The sequence below is a fragment of the Mixophyes fleayi genome, chromosome 8, assembly GCF_038048845.1.
Source record: "Mixophyes fleayi isolate aMixFle1 chromosome 8, aMixFle1.hap1, whole genome shotgun sequence".
Lineage (NCBI taxonomy): Eukaryota > Metazoa > Chordata > Amphibia > Anura > Limnodynastidae > Mixophyes > Mixophyes fleayi.
This window is the reverse complement of record NC_134409.1, coordinates 129,736,036-129,753,459: the sequence shown is the minus strand read 5'-3', so window position 1 is coordinate 129,753,459 and position 17,424 is coordinate 129,736,036. Positions and strand designations below refer to the sequence as shown.

General features: G+C 42.2%; 1 long non-coding RNA gene across 1 annotated transcript; it reads left to right on the top strand.

Annotated features, from left to right (window-relative positions):
- The first annotated feature begins 4,164 nt into the window (after positions 1–4,164).
- LOC142100193 (uncharacterized) lies at positions 4,165–6,365 on the top strand. The gene is made up of 4 exons (XR_012678761.1): positions 4,165–4,403; positions 4,748–4,820; positions 5,686–5,797; positions 6,309–6,365. It is a non-coding gene; the product is annotated as an uncharacterized LOC142100193 (long non-coding RNA).
- The last annotated feature ends 11,059 nt before the right edge of the window (positions 6,366–17,424 follow it).

Here is a 17,424-nt window from a genome sequence, read left to right as displayed (position 1 = left end):
GATGATGAAGGGGCACAGTAATGTGTGTGTGATGGCACAAGGGGCTGGTGGCAATGTAGTGTGTGTGAGGTAGGAGGTGGCTAATTAATGGGTGCTATTTTGTTTGTGGGGTGATGGTGGGGCAATTTAATTGTGGGGACTATTAATTTAACATGGGGTGGTTTGAGGGCTATTGAATGTGGGGCAGAGTTTGGGGAGAATGAGGTCTCTTAATTAAATGTGACTATGAATTATTTAATAGCAGTGATGGTTGCAGGAAATAGGTATATTTATGAAATGTAAATACTATTAATTTATTGCTGGGGCTGTTTGGAAGGAGAGAAATAGGTTTATTTATTAAATGGGAATACTATTATTTTAATGTTGGGACTGGAGGAAGGCCTAATTATTAATCGTGAGTGCTATTCAACGCTGGGGCTGGTTGGAATTTTCTAAATGTACCCATTTTTTCCCCAAATAGGACCCCCAACATTCCAGGACCCAGACAAGCCGCAACTAAAGAAACCAGCAGCCACAGGTGGTGAAAGTAACAAGAACAGGTAGGAGAGAGCAGGACAGTCTGTGAAATGTTCTGATTCTAGTCGGACAATGCCAATTATTGGAGAGTGTCCAATCTAAGTGGCAGGCCAAGTCTGAACTCTTTATGTACACAGTGCATTCTTTATATACTACACTATGGTGCTAGATGTCCTTCGTGGGCTTACCACACCCCCTCTGGTGGTTTGGTTACGCCTCTCTAGTGGCTGGCCACACCCCCTCTGGTGGGCCTCTTCCATTGTATTCCCCCCTGTGAATGTTAATTGGGGCACCTATGTGTGGTATAATATGAATTGGGGCACTTATGAGTGGCATAAAATGAATTGGGGGCATTATTGTGGCATTATATGAACCGGGACCTCTACTATAAGGTCACTGTCCAGCTGTCCTGAAAGTCAGGACTGCTAGGACATATGTCACGCTCCGGCGAGCGACCACTGCACACTTCTGCCAATGGTGAACACAGCAATGCAGGGTTTTTTCTGTAGGAGTGTGGCCTAGCGCTTTTCACCTGCTAGACATGCTCCTATGATGGACAGTCACGCCCCCAATTGTATGACCACTCCCACTTTTGCACCGTAGTAAAAATTTTGGCCATGCTCCACTATAAGGGGGGTCCCATTAAGTTGCTGTACCGGGGCCTTGAATTCCTCTTGGCAGCCCTGCCCATGACAGCCTCACCGTCATGATTTTAAGACTTATATACCATTATTAAGGTAATAATGCGCGGAAAAAACTTTATTACGGTAGTTTTCTCGCTGGATTTCAGCTCGCGGCTCTTGGAATGATATATTTTAGCTAGTTTGTAAAACTTTGATTTAACAGTGATTTTGATAACGTACAATACACTGTGTTTACAAGAACTGTGTTTTCCTTCGTAAATGAGCAATACATTCTAGAGATAATCAAAATAAGCAGGCGAATACTGTAAATTTAATATAGATCTGCACTTGACTGTATGACAAATCCAACACGGTAGCACAGTGATCAGCATTGCTATTTCACATAACTTGGACCATGGGGTCAGTTCCCACCAGGGCACTATCTGTGTGGAGTTGGAATGTTAAAGGTTTCCACCGTGAGCTCCAATTTCCTTCCATAGTACAAAAACATGCTGGTAGGTTAAGGATTAGGACCCCTAGTGTTTTTGTCTTGCATGGTAGAGAATTGAGACAGGGACTGATGTGAAACTTTAAATAGTCTCTGGAAAAATGCTGCAAAATAAATTGCCGCTTTTAAACAATGGCTAATAATAATAATTAAGGTATCACTACTAAGGATAGCCTCACAGAATGGATTGCATATCGCTTCAGTGAACGGCATCTGTATAAAAATCACCACAACGAGATTCAGCATGGGGAACAGATATACCTTAAAGCAAATATATTAAATATTATAACACGCCTTGAAAGATCCTTCAGAAAAATGTCTGTGTTGACCGTACAACACTAACCGTAGGGCTAACACTGTCATGTTTGACGTATATTAGCCCCAAAAGGTACAGCTTGGCATTTTCTTTATTAAAGGTCTACAAAACAAGGTACTGAATACCAATGACTCAGACACATTGCTGGAGCTACCGGTTGGAATCCAAGTTTTAAATACTGGAACTGTGAACTCGGACAAGTCACTTCAATTCATCACCTTGTTTCTCAAGTACAAAATTCAGATTTTAAGGGTAGATTTGTCAATCCTTCTAAAAAGGAACAGTGTAGGTGTTGCCCATAGCAACCAATCAGATGCTAGCTATCATGTTCTAGAATGCACTAGATAAATGATAGCTAGAATCTGATTGGTTGCTATGGGCAACACCTCCACTTTTCCTTTTTTAGAAGGTTTTGGTCAATCTATCCCTCTTCTGATTCTTTTTGCTTTTGCCTATTCAGCTTTCTGTGATACTGAAGTCAGTGAGCATTAATGAGAGTTACTATTACTATAGTTTTGGTCGTGCCCAGCCTCGGACTGGCCTGCCGGCCAGCCGGGCTATAGACCGGTAGGCCCAGGCGCGATTAAGCCCCGCCCCCTCCGACATTTGGGCGGAGCTTGCAGGGAGCACCTCGTAGACGGTCGTCTGCGGCGGCAGTGTAAGAAACACACTACCGCGCAGGCGCAGAGAGCCGTGTCTGGGATCTCTGCCCAGACACGGCTCTCTGCGCCTGCGCGGTAGTGTGTTGTGAACTTCAGCAGGGGAGGAGGAGCTGTCAGTACCCGCGGCCGCACAGAGGAGCATCGCCATTATGTAAGTTTTATGTTGCCAGCCCATGAGAATTTAAAGACAATTTCACTCATAAGAAAAGCTTTCTGGATATATAGGCTGGACATGTTATGTTTAATATGGGAGGTTTTTATGAGAACTTGTCGTCATATGGGGTTTGAAATGTTATATCCCCATGAGTGTAGATATATCTGTTTATATTCACCCAAAAAATATGTCTAAAACAGAAATGGCGCTGGGAAGAGGTAAATCACCCACAAATAAAACTTTTGTGAATTTTAATTAAAAAGGACTCGTATATAAAACATATATTCCTGCTATTAGTATGCAGAATTTGATTGGTTGTCCAGAAAGTCACAGAGCAGCAGCAATAATGTAATATTTTTTCTTCTCCTTTCTAGTGAATTTGTGGCTAAGAAATCCCCACATTCCCTACCTTTGCTTGTATTTTAAAAATGGATTCACACACATGTTTAGTTTATACCATACAGGAAAATCATATACTTGTGTACACTAGTACAAAACAGCGTACGAATTATCAACGCAACAACTATTGTATCTTTGAATTATATCAATTAATTGAGTTAACTCCTTTATGTGGCCTCTAATTTCCTGTTCATACTGGTTGAAACATAACCAGCCAGCAGCAAAGCGCATACAAGGAATCCTGACTAGTTATAGGAGATAGAAAACAGAGGCTAAACTGTGCTCCATGAGGATGGGAGAAGTGTACAACCCCATTTGGTGTATAAAACGGCCACCAGCAGTGTATGATCTAACATCATCATCATCACCATTTATTTATATAGCGCCACTGATTCCGCAGCGCTGTACAGAGAACTCACTCACATCAGTCCCTACAGTCTAAATTCCCTAACATACATACACACAGAGAGAGAGAGAGAGACTAGGTTCAATTTTTTTTTTATAGCAGCCAATAAACCTACTATTATGTTTTTGGAGTGTGAGAGGAAACCTGAGCACCCAGAGGAAACCCACGCAAACAGTACTAATTAGTACTAATTGGATATATTCTTTTTCAACTGGGCATTATGATTTGTGTTGAAAAAAATATGTGCCCTGCACACTGTCTATAATTACATTATGTAAACTTTTATTGATGTCTAACTGGACTGGAGTAATATGTATTGAATAATTTATTGCACCACAGATTGCTGATTTTTAATTTTTTTTTTACTTTATTTTATTTTATATGTTTTTGTTATCCATACATTCATTATTTATGTTGTGCTAATAGGAGGGAAACATACTAAAAATATATTACATCAAAGAATAAATTTTGTTCTAATGGCATTCTATATAAAACATTTCATTTATTACCTCCTATACTGAAGGGAAATAATAATAATAAAAGATATATATTATTTGAAGATATATTATGTTATATTACATTCTATGTATGTTGGGTACTGATTAGGTATATAATATCTACTCCACACACAGCTGTGTATTGCGGACACGTGGGCTCCATTCATTCAGTTCACTGCTCGCTACGGTGTGCTCGCATATCGTCAAGCCCGAAGCACTACAGATACCACCCACAAGTGGGGTACGCCTGTGATCAAAAGGATATATTATCTACACGGGACAGTCAGCGTAAGATCTTCCATCGGAGCCTCATCTGATGGCGGTATGTGGAGTGTTTTGAGACACTATATTATCTTGCACGGCCAGAGACAGTGAGCTTATACGTGATTGCTTATTCACAATTGTTTTATATATAATACGGGGTATAGATGGAAATACCGTAGTAACATCTCCTACATTCAAGCTAATTGAGCAATTTGAGCAACGGCTCCATATCACCTGTGTTTGGACAGAACTCATTTGGTGTTTTATACAGTTACGAAGACAACATCATGTAGATGTGATTGATTACTATTATCTATAGACAGTGGTGGCTATTATCAACAATAACATTTGTTTGTAAATACTCTATAAGCTCTTGATTGATTTTTTGATTTTTTAATACAGCATTGGCTACAAGGGACAGCTGTCGCATTTATTCAGTAGTAAGCTGTTTGGATCAAGCATCTCATGAGCAACGGTACTTATATATATATATATATATATATATATATATATATATATATATATATATATATACTATATCACAGTGCACAGTGATTTATTTTTATGAGGAGTACTCCACATTTAGGCAAAGTTGTTTTATATGGTTATATTGTATTGAAATAAATTTGTACATCTGATGATTCGTGACCCGGATTAATTTTCATTTACTATAGATGTGTGATAGTTAGGTTATTAGCTCTGCATTCCTTTTGTGTATGTTACAGATTGTTGAATTTGTTGTATTCTGGCTCACCACTTACATATATATTTTAAGGCTTACCTGTCCAAATGACATGTACTGAGTGACGACCCGAAGTGGATAAGATTTGTAAATTTCTGCATTATTCAGTTTATAATATGAAAACACTGGGACATTATTATTACTTTTAGTTCGGTGATATACAATTTGTGATGTGTTATATGACCCTTAAGGGTTATAAAGTTTGTTGCAGAGACAAAGCGAGATTATAATGCAGTATAGTCACCCATCCCTTTAATGTAAAGGAGCACTTGAAGTTAAATGGTAAAGTTTACTGTTCCCCTTAGCAAAATGTTAACTCATCTGAATAGATCTGTCCGATGGAGGTTTGGTGTGACTAATTAGACCATAGGAAGCTGCAAGTTCTCCGCTGGTGGCTTTCTATTGGTCACCCCCCCATACACTGCATGAGTTTGTTTTAGTGCTGTACTATATATATATATATATATATATATATATATATATATATATATGATGAAAAGAGGAAATAGTGAGAGCCCTGAGGGATGAAAGTGGGAAATGGGGAGAGCCCTGAGGCAAAAGCATTTGTGATAAAATGATCTTGTATATTACAATACAGAAAACACACTGGGCCCCATTTGAAAACTGGAAGATAATCAGAAAAACCTGAACAACCTTGAATTGAGCTGCACCCAGATTGAGAATCTAGGATCAATAGAAACTAAAGACAGGTAGGAAAACATTTTTCTATGATCTTTTGAATGTTTCTAAATATTTGATTTTAGCCAGCCACTGTGAAAATGTATACTACGTTTGCATGACATGATGAAAACGGCTTTGTTTATGGAATATCATGATTATCAGATTATATAATGTTCCTAATTATGTGATGATTGCATATAATTAGTATATTTTGAGGGAATGGCATGTTAGAGGGCATGGCATGATTATAACGAAGTAGGATGGCATGTATATTTGATGTAGGCTTGCATGATTATAATTAAGTAGGATGGCATGATTATATTGAGATCTTGGTAATTGTGCTATGTTACCATGTTGGCATCATTATATATGAGGTTGTTTATAATGAAGAGATTGTAGGACAGCATGATAAATGATGAGATCCAAGAAATTTTTATGCATGATTGAGGGAAACAGAGTTGGTACTATCTGCAGTCAGGGCATCAAGCAATCTTCAGTGGGCATCACTGATGTCAAAAATATTGTTTGTGTTATTGCTAGGCACTACAAAATGTCTTCCAAAAGAAGTTCAGTTTCAGAAGACAAAAGGCAAGCGGAAGTGCCTAAAAAGAAGAAATATAGTAGTGGATCAGTAAAGATATTGCAGGCGTCACAAAAGAACCTGAGAGACGCAGGAAATGCACCAGGCCAACAAAAGCTATGGAAGTCTAAGGATGTTACTGTAGAACCAAAGGACTTAAGCCTTCAACATGTTTCTGAAAGCACAGTAGAGAAGGATGCTGCAGCATCCGTGTCTAGTGCAGACGAAGGTCCGTCCGTTGTATTAAGTGAACCGGAAGGCTCAGGAGAAAACATTTGTGGAATCGGCATCACCGAGACCCGTGGTCAAGATACGGACAGTTCTGCAGAAAGTGAGATCTTGTTTTCACCTATTCCATCTGTATCGGAAAAATGTAATGTTTTTATTGCACCAGAAGCATTATGCAGTATTTCAGCAAAATTACATTTTATGAAAGCTCACCCTGTGCAGCCACCTTCAGATGCTACTCATGCTTTGCCTTTTCAAGCTCATAAAGTATACTTTCGACCGGTACCCGGTGGAAGTGCCATTCAGAGGAAATGGCTTTCGTACTGTGTTGAAAGTCAAAAAATATTTTGTTCAACTTGTATGGCATTTTGCAGCAATCGTAAAAGTAATTTTATTTTTGGATGGCAAGTTACTAAACATGTGTATGACAGAGTAAGGGAACATGAAGAATCTAGCCAACATCAAGTAGCTGTCAGTGCATATTTGCAGGCAGAAAGGAAAAGTGATATAGAAACTTTAATCAATGTAAATTTAGTAAACAAACATAGAGAAGAAGTGCAGCACAATCGCATGGTAATTAGTCGCCTTATTGCTATTATACTCTACATTGCAAAGCAAGCGCTTGCTTACAGAGGGCAGGATGAGGCTGCTCATACTTTACTCAATAGTGACCTCAACCACGGTAACTTTCTGGGGTTAGTTCTGCTTCTGAGTAAATTTGATGGTGTACTGCAAAAACACATAGAGCAAGCTGTAGAAAAAAGTGAGGCCAGGAAAAGACGCCATCAGAAGAGTAAAGGAAGGGGTGGAATGGTGACATTTTTAAGCAAAACAACTGTTAACAAGCTGATAATAATAATGGGAAATATGGTAAAACAGAAAATAAGCCAGGAGGTGAAAGATGCTGTGAAATTTAGTGTAGAAATGGACAGTACACAGGATATTGCTGTTGTGGAACAATGTAGCATCATTTTAAGGTATACCAAAGACAGCATGGTTTTTGAAAGACTCTTCAGTCTTGTTGATGTCAGAAGCACTACTGGGGAAGCTCTGTTTTCCGTTCTGAAGGAGCGACTGGAAATGTTCTCTCTGAGCATAAGTAACATTATTGGTTGCTCTTTTGATGGTGCTGCAAACATGAGTGGGCACTACAGTGGAGTACAGGCCTACATAAGAAAAGAGTCCTGTAATTCAGTGTACACTTGGTGTTATGCTCATATTCTTAATTTGGTCATTGTAGATATCACACAGTGTGTTACTCCAGTAAAGTCATTATTTGGGCTTTTAGAGAAAACAGCATGTTTTTTTTCAGAGTCTTACAAGAGATCATCTGTGTGGGCAGAACATGTCTCCAACCAGCTTCAAGGGCAGGAAAAACTGTCACGACTAAAGAAAATTAGTGATACGCGCTGGTGGAGCAAAACAAGGGCATTAAGTACAATTTTTGGATCAGTTTCTGAACAATCCAATGAATTGTACAGCACCTTGCTTTATTGCCTGGAGTATATTTCAGTGTCACCACAGTTTGACAGTAAAATTTTTAGTGAGGCAAAGTACTTACTCCATGCCTGGACAAGATACGAAACACTACTTGTATCATTTATGTTCATGCAGATCTTTGAAATTGCAACTCCAGTTTCTGATTATCTGCAGACTGCTGGCTTGGACATATTACAGGCATGGCGAATGGTTGATATTGCCAAGGGTCTGCTTCAGAAGCTTAGACCTTCATTTTCGAAAGTAATTGAATTAGTGAATTCATTTATTGACAAAGTTGAGAGTTCGCTTGAAGAGCATTCTGTAACTGCTGAAGTACAAAAAAGTCTACCAGAAAAAAGGACAGCAAGGAAAAAAAAGATGCCTGGTGAGTTAGCTCAGGATGAGCCAATTGAAGACTCTCTAGAAGCTTTCAAAGTACAGACATACTATGTTGTACTCGATCAAGCAGTAGAGAGTATTGATAGAAGGTTTTCAAAAAATGAAAGCCTCATTCAGAATTTAACCTACTTTGACCCAAGGATGTTTAACCGAATGATGAATGATCAGTGTGAGATACCAACAGAGGCTCTGAGAACTGTTGCAGATTTGGCTGAGGTAGACATTGTCAAGCTTAAAGCAGAGCTTCTAAATTTTGTGCAGAATTATTCTGTGCTTAAAAAGCCATATTCTCTTCCCAGCACAAGTGTTAGTGTAGAAGAAACAAACGTTGAAGAAACAATGTCCAGTCATATAAAAATGAAAGCCTGTGAAAACTGCCTGACCTGTTGTTACCGGCTCCTATATGATCACAATTTACACTCTGCTGCATATACCAATCTATTTGCTGTGTACAAAACTCTTCTTACATTAGCTTGTACTCAGGTATCTTGCGAAAGAGTTTTTTCAAAGCTTAAAATTGTAAAAAATAGATTGAGATCAATGATTGGCCAAGAATTGTTAGAATCCTTTCTGCTTCTTAATATAGAAAGGGATATTGTTGGAAATTTCATATTTGATGATATAATTGATACATTTGCACATTCATCTTCTCTTCTACAAAGATTGCTTCTGTAACAGCTTAATTGCTGTTAACAATAATGCTTCTTCAATACCAATCCAAAAAATGAAGGAGGTTATATATGCGGGTATATTGCATTGTCTGTGATAAACAGATTATAAACATGTTTACGTTAAGTGATTTGAAAATCACTACTGTGTGGTGTTGGAATATTAAGGAATGTTATTTATATTTTTTTGCATTGTTGTGTCAGATGTTCTCAGTGTTACACTAAATAGTTGTTATGTTAACATTTTAAGTCTTAACCTTTAACAATACCACTCCAAAAAATGAAGGAGGTTATATATGCGGGTATATTGCACTGTCTGTGATAAACAGATTATAAACATGTTTACGTTAAGTGATTTGAAAATCACTACTGTGTGGTGTTGGAATATTAAGGAATGTTATTTATATTTTTTTGCATTGTTGTGTCAGATGTTCTCAGTGTTACACTAAATAGTTGTTATGTTAACATTTTAAGTCTTAACCTTTAACAATACCACTCCAAAAAATGAAGGAGGTTATATATGCGGGTATATTGCATTGTCTGTGATAAACAGATTATAAACATGTTTACGTTAAGTGATTTGAAAATCACTACTGTGTGGTGTTGGAATATTAAGGAATGTTATTTATATTTTTTTGCATTGTTGTGTCAGATGTTCTCAGTGTTACACTAAATAGTTGTTTGTTTTAATTTTCTAGTTCTAATTTATATTTTTGTATTTATACATGTGTTTATTACTATAAATAAAGGTTATTTATTGATTGATACATAATTTGTCGATAGTTTTGTGTACATGATATATGTGAAACTCGTCTAATTTGCAGTGTCCACTTTGTTCTTTAAGGTCCACACTATAGTGCTATAAGTTGTCCTCCTTGGGCTGACCACACCCCCTTGACTGGCCACACCCACTCTTACAGTTGGCCACACCCCAACGTAGTGGGCCCCTATCACTGCATTCCCCTGGTGGGCCCTTCATGCCCCAGTCCGACACTGGTCGTGCCACACACTATAAACAAACAATTACCTTTTTGCTCGGTTCCATCGTTACGTATGTGTTTTGAGTCACGCACATTACTATCATATTTGTAGTAAATTGTTTAAAATACCGTATAATCAGTACATAAATATTTCATCTGACAGCTGCATGTGCAGGATAATTGTATGATGATAGCCCCAGGCACACGAGAACTATTTACCTGTCTTTTAAATGCAACATTCATCCCTATGAGAAGTTTGGTGCAGTAACTACCGGTTAATGCAGATGTGTTTTAAGAACATATACATTGACCAGTCAGTTCTGTATGGGCATGCTATACAGTGCTGAGTCAATGCTGCATTCACACCTGGGTAAACACAGTGTTTTAAAGGTGGGTAACTATAGCTAGTTACGCCATATACATTTGACCGTAGTGGATCAATTGTCACACACATGTACGCAAACATTTCACACCTTTAACATTAGATGTATGAGGTCAGCATGAGGTCTGAAAACAAGTTTCTTAGACACTAATTTACTTTCATCTGAATCAAAACGAGCACAATTTGAAAAAATATACAGACCTATAAGTGTCACTTGAGTAAGAGGAAGAAGTGATATACTGCAAAACCCCTATGGTGTGGTATTGGCATGTAAGTGTCTGTTCATTGCTGCTATAATGGTTTATGAAGCATTAGTCATAAATGTAACTGTACTTTTGATCCTGCTGCATGAACTCAATTTAAACAGGAGTCAGGTTTCAGCTTGAATTTCACCGTACAAATCTTGTGTACTGTTTAATCTCTGAGAACAATTATCTACAAGTACAACTTAAATGGAATGGTAACTCCTGGGTACATTGAAATATTTATTTTGATTGGCCGGGGGACTCGACAGCAGCGCTGCGTTCCTGGTTGAAGAGGGCGTCCAATGGTACTGTCATGTGATGCTCATATCCAGTCTTGGGGTGTCCTCTTTGGGCAACGTATACCACACTGTGCTGAGCCCCTGGCCAATGGTGATCAATATTGCAATGATGCCAGGGAGTGCCACCCCGTTAAAGAGGCAGCATGAGAAATGTTGGGGGAAGGGGCGATATGGTATATGCATGCGCTCATTCTCTGGGAATGCACAGAGTAGTTTGACACAAGATTCGCTATGTAAACAGGCATAGTACTGTCAGCCCCTAAGTAGCTAAAAAATGCAAAAAAAAATTTTGTTTCATCTTTTAAATAAAAAAAATTGGGCTCCTTGAAGCTCATTTAAATATCTCGTCCCTCAGCATGAAATCTGGGTTTTGCATGTGAGGTGATCTCCGGCTAACGCACATCAATTCTTATCTTCTGCATTGTATCAGCTAGTATCTATTGTATCATAAAATTATAACGTCATGACAAATTGGAGTTTCTATTATACCAATGTCTGCTCTTAAGTTCATCTTCCCAGCAGGGAAAATGGAGACTGCATTCAAGTGTTCTGGGTGGACAGTGGCAAGCAGCGTCTTCTATGTTCGCCTAAGAGCCGGTCTGTTGATACTTACAACAGCGGTTCCCAGGGGTGCAGCGACTCCCAGAGGTGCAGCGGCACTGTCACTGGGGTGCTGTGGCCAGGGGAAAAAAAACAAACAACTTACCAATCCGGCGGCGCCCGGGACCCAGCATCCTCCTCCCTCCTCGCTTCTCACTGAATGTAGGGCGTGACGTCATCACGTCCGACATATTCAGGAAAAGTGGCAGGAGAGAGGAGGATGCTGGTTCCTGGGCGCCGCCGGATTGGTAAGAAGACAGAAGAAAAAACAGAATAAATAAAAGAAGGCCAAGTATGGTAAGTAAAGAAACGGAGGGGAATGATGATAGGAAACAGCTATGGAGGGGCAAAAGAATGAAGTAGGGGACAGAGTGAGGATGAAGGAGGGTACAGAGTGTGAGGATGAAGGGGCACAGTGTGTGAGGATGAAGGGGCACAGTGTGTGGATGAAGGAGGGCACAGAGTGAGGATGAAGGAGGGTACAGAGTGTGAGGATGAAGGGGCACAGTGTGTGAGGATGAAGGGGGCACACAGTGTGTGGATGAAGGAGGGCACACAGTGTGTGGATGAAGGAGGGCACACAGTGTGTGGATGAAGGAGCGCACACAGTGTGTGGATGAAGGAGGGCACAGAGTGTGTGGATGAAGGAGGGCACACAGTGTGTGGATGAAGGAGGGCACACAGTGTGTGGATGAAGGAGGGCACACAGTGTGTGGATGAAGTAGGGCACAGAGTGTGAGGATGAAGGAGGCCACAGAGTGTGTGGATGAAGGGGGCACAGAGTGTGTGGATGAAGGGGGCACAGAGTGTGTGGATGAAGGGGCACAGAGTGTGTGGATGAAGGAGGGCACAGAGTGTGTGGATGAAGGGGCACAGAGTGTGTGGATGAAGGAGGGCACAGTGTGTGTGGATGAAAAGGGCACAGAGTGTGTGGATGAAGGAGCGCACACAGTGTGTGGATGAAGGGGGCACTCGGTGTGTGGATGAAGGGGGCACAGAGTGTGTGGATGAAGGGGCACAGAGTGTGTGGATGAAGGAGGGCACAGTGTGTGTGGATGAAAAGGGCACAGAGTGTGTGGATGAAGGAGCGCACACAGTGTGTGGATGAAGGGGGCACTCGGTGTGTGGATGAGGGGGGCACAGAATGTGTGGATGAAGGAGGGCACAGAGTGTGTGGATGAAGGAGCGCACAGAGTGTGAGGATGAAGGGGGCACTCGGTGTGTGGATGAAGGGGGCACAGAATGTGTGGATGAAGGGGGCACTCGGTGTGTGGATGAAGGAGGGCACACAGTGTGAGGATGAAGGAGGGCACAGAGTGTGTGGATGAAGGAGCGCACAGAGTGTGTGGATGAAGGGGGCACAGAGTGTGTGGATGAAGGGGGCACAGAGTGTGTGGATGAAGGAGGGCACAGAGTGTGTGGATGAAGGAGGGCATAGAGTGTGTGGATGAAGGAGGGCACAGAGTGTGTGGATGAAGGAGGGCACAGAGTGTGTGGATGAAGAAGGGCACAGAGTGTGTGGATGAAGGGGCACAGAGTGTGTGGATGAAGGAGGGCACAGAATGTGAGGATGAAGGAGGGCACAGAGTGTGTGGATGAAGGGGGCACAGAGTGTGAGGATGAAGGGGGCACACAGTGTGAGGATGAAGGGGCACAGAGTGTGAGGATGAAGGGGGCACACGGTGTGTGGATGAAGGGGGCACAGAGTGTGAGGATAAAGGGGGCACAGAGTGTGAGGATGAAGGGGGCACAGAGTGTGAGGATGAAGGGGGCACACGGTGTGTGGATGAAGGAGGGCACAGAGTGTGAGGATGAAGGGGGCACAGAGTGTGTGGATGAAGGGGGCACAGAGTGTGAGGATGAAGGAGGCACAGAGTGTGAGGATGAAGGGGGCACACGGTGTGTGGATGAAGGAGGGCACAGAGTGTGTGGATGAAGGGGGCACAGAGTGTGTGGATGAAGGGGGCACAGAGTGTGTGGATGAAGGAGGGCACAGAGTGTGTGGATGAAGGGGGCACACAGTGTGAGGATGAAGGGGCACAGAGTGTGAGGATGAAGGGGGCACACGGTGTGAGGATGAAGGGGGCACAGAGTGTGAGGATGAAGGGGGCACAGAGTGTGAGGATGAAGGGGGCACACGGTGTGTGGATGAAGGGGGCACAGAGTGTGAGGATGAAGGGGGCACAGAGTGTGTGGATGAAGGAGGGCACAGAGTGTGTGGATGAAGGGGGCACAGAGTGTGTGGATGAAGGAGGGCACAGAGTGTGTGGATGAGGGGGGCACAGAGTGTGTGGATGAAGGAAGGCACAGAATGTGAGGATGAAGGAGGGCACAGAGTGTGTGGATGAAGGAGGGCACAGAATGTGAGGATGAAGGAGGGCACAGAGTGTGTGGATGAAGGAGGGCACAGAGTGTGTGGATGAAGGGGGCACAGAGTGTGTGGATGAAGGAGGGCACAGAGTGTGAGGATGAAGGAGGGCACAGATTGTGTGGATGAAGGGGGCACACGGTGTGTGGATGAAGGGGGCACAGAGTGTGAGGATGAAGGGGGCACAGAGTGTGTGGATGAAGGGGGCACAGAGTGTGTGGATGAAGGAGGGCACAGAGTGTGTGGATGAAGGGGGCACACAGTGTGAGGATGAAGGGGCACAGAGTGTGTGGATGAAGGGGGCACACAGTGTGAGGATGAAGGGGGCACAGAGTGTGTGGATGAAGGGGGCACAGAGTGTGTGGATAAAGGGGGCACAGAGTGTGTGGATGAAGGAGGGCACAGAGTGTGTGGATGAAGGAGGGCACAGAATGTGAGGATGAAGGAGGGCACAGAGTGTGTGGATGAAGGAGGGCACAGAGTGTGTGGATGAAGGGGGCACAGAGTGTGTGGATGAAGGAGGGCACAGAGTGTGAGGATGAAGGAGGGCACAGATTGTGTGGATGAAGGGGGCACACGGTGTGTGGATGAAGGGGGCACAGAGTGTGAGGATGAAGGGGGCACAGAGTGTGTGGATGAAGGGGGCACAGAGTGTGTGGATGAAGGAGGGCACAGAGTGTGTGGATGAAGGGGGCACACAGTGTGAGGATGAAGGGGCACAGAGTGTGAGGATGAAGGGGGCACACGGTGTGAGGATGAAGGGGGCACAGAGTGTGAGGATGAAGGGGGCACAGAGTGTGAGGATGAAGGGGGCACACGGTGTGTGGATGAAGGGGGCACAGAGTGTGAGGATGAAGGGGGCACAGAGTGTGTGGATGAAGGAGGGCACAGAGTGTGTGGATGAAGGGGGCACAGAGTGTGTGGATGAAGGAGGGCACAGAGTGTGTGGATGAAGGAGGGCACAGAGTGTGTGGATGAGGGGGGCACAGAGTGTGTGGATGAAGGAGGGCACAGAGTGTGTGGATGAAGGAGGGCACAGAGTGTGTGGATGAAGGAGGGCACAGAGTGTGTGGATGAAGGAGGGCACAGAGTGTGTGGATGAGGGGGGCACAGAGTGTGTGGATGAAGGAGGGCACAGAGTGTGTGGATGAAGGAGGGCACAGAGTGTGTGGATGAAGGAAGGCATAGAGTGTGTGGATGAAGGAGGGCACAGAGTGTGAGGATGAAGGAGGGCACAGATTGTGTGGATGAAGGGGGGCACAGTGTGTGTGGATGAAGGAAGGCACAGAATGTGAGGATGAAGGAGGCCACAGATTGTGTGGATGAAGGAGGGTACAGAGTGTGTGGATGAAGGAGGTCATAGAGTGTGTGGATGAAGGGGGCACAGAGTGTGTGGATGAGGGGGGCACAGAGTGTGTGGATGAAGGAGGGCACAGAGTGTGAGGATGAAGGAGGGCACAGAGTGTGAGGATGAAGGGGGCACACGGTGTGTGGATGAAGGGGGCACAGTGTGTGAGGATAAAGGGGGCACACGGTGTGTGGATGAAGGGGGCACAGAGTGTGAGGATGAAGGAGGGCACACGGTGTGTGGATGAAGGAGGGCACACAGTGTGTGGATGAAGGAGGGCACACAGTGTGTGGATGAAGGGGGCACACGGTGTGTGGATGAAGGGGGCACAGAGTGTGAGGATGAAGGGGCACAGAGTGTGAAGATGAAGGGTCACAGAGTGATGATTTTTGTATATGTTGTTGTTTTATTTTGTTTGATCTTATTCCTCTTAATATTAGCTGTAAATTATTCTTTACCAGAAATATAATTGAAAAAAATATATAAAAATATTCTTTTCACTTGGATTTATGTGTATTATTTTTGCAAACAACTTACTAAGTATTTCTGTCCTGACCTAAATACTTATTATGTTATTTTGACCCAACTACTTATAAAACAGGACTGCTCTGTAATTATTTTGGAGGGGTGCCTTGGATAAACAATGGAGACTCTAAGGGTGCCGCAAACTGAAAAAGTTTGGGAACCACCGAGTCTTACAAACAAGCTGAATTCATAAACTTTGGTTCTCTGCTACTTCCAATCTCTAATTCTCAGTCTGTGACTACGTGCTGGCCTAAATTCTCTTCCGGACATCAAAACCCGTCACATAAAGCCCTTGTCCTCACTCACATATTCACACTAGGGAGCAGGTCCAAGTCTCCTACAAAAACAGCACAATCACTTCCTTAAATAATCTGTGTTGCTGTGAACATTCTGGCGATCTGATTGGCTACAGAGTTGTTCTATCTCCACCCACTCCAAAAGTGGGGCTAAGCAGGAAATAAAGGTTAATAGTAAAAAGGTGCTTTGACACTCATAAAATACATGACCAAAAGTGATGGCAGTACAAACCTAAAAATAAGGATGACCTCAAGCAATGTGTTGTCATTTGTGAACTCCCAGTGTGTTTACAATATGCTATTTACCACTGTAATGTAAGACATGTTCCCAGCTATATTTGGATTTGACGCTGCAGAATATATCATCCTCTATAAATATATTTTCTGTAACCACATCCTAACTGAACTCTATAAAGTAATCAAATAATAAAAACTTCATTTTGATTGAAAACATTAACAAAAATTTCCCTTTTCAACCACTTAAGAGATGACTTTAGTTTTCAGTCATAAACAAAATGGAGGACAGGGCTGAGTTTGTCATGACAGGAAATTCACTCAACTTACGAGAAACATGGAGAATTAAAGCTTTGAAAGCCCATTTCTCTCACGGTCTATAAATTGCCCACACATCACTTTCTAGTTGTTAAAGGGTGCTAATTCTGGAGTCCTTTATTGCTCACTGTTAGCACTGAGGTCCAACGGTGACCTAAATATGCTAATTAATATTTAATAACTAATCTCATTAAAAGGTAGTTTCCAAGTTAAAACCCAGCACTATTTCAATTTCTGGTGAAATTATTATGATATAGTATAATACAAGGAACAATAATAATGATATCAAGAAAGATTTTCCGCAAAGACCCATTTATATGTATTCTTATTAACAACAGGTACTTTCAATAACGGTCTTTACACATTTAATAACATGGGGCCTGATTCATTAAGGTACTTAAATTAAGAAGTTTCTTATTTAAGTCTCCTGGACAAAACCATGTTACAATGCAAGGGGTGCAAATTAGTATTCTGTTTTGCACATAAGCTAAATACTGACTGTTTTTTCATGTAGCACACAAATACACTTGATAGCTTATTTGTACACTGACATTTAAAGTTGATATTTGTGTGCTACATGAAAAAACAGTCAGTATTTAACTTATGTGCAAAACAGAATACTATTTTTAACCCCTTGCATTGTAACATGGTTTTGTCCCGGAGACTTAAATAAGAAACTTCTTAATTTAAGTACCTTAATGAATCAG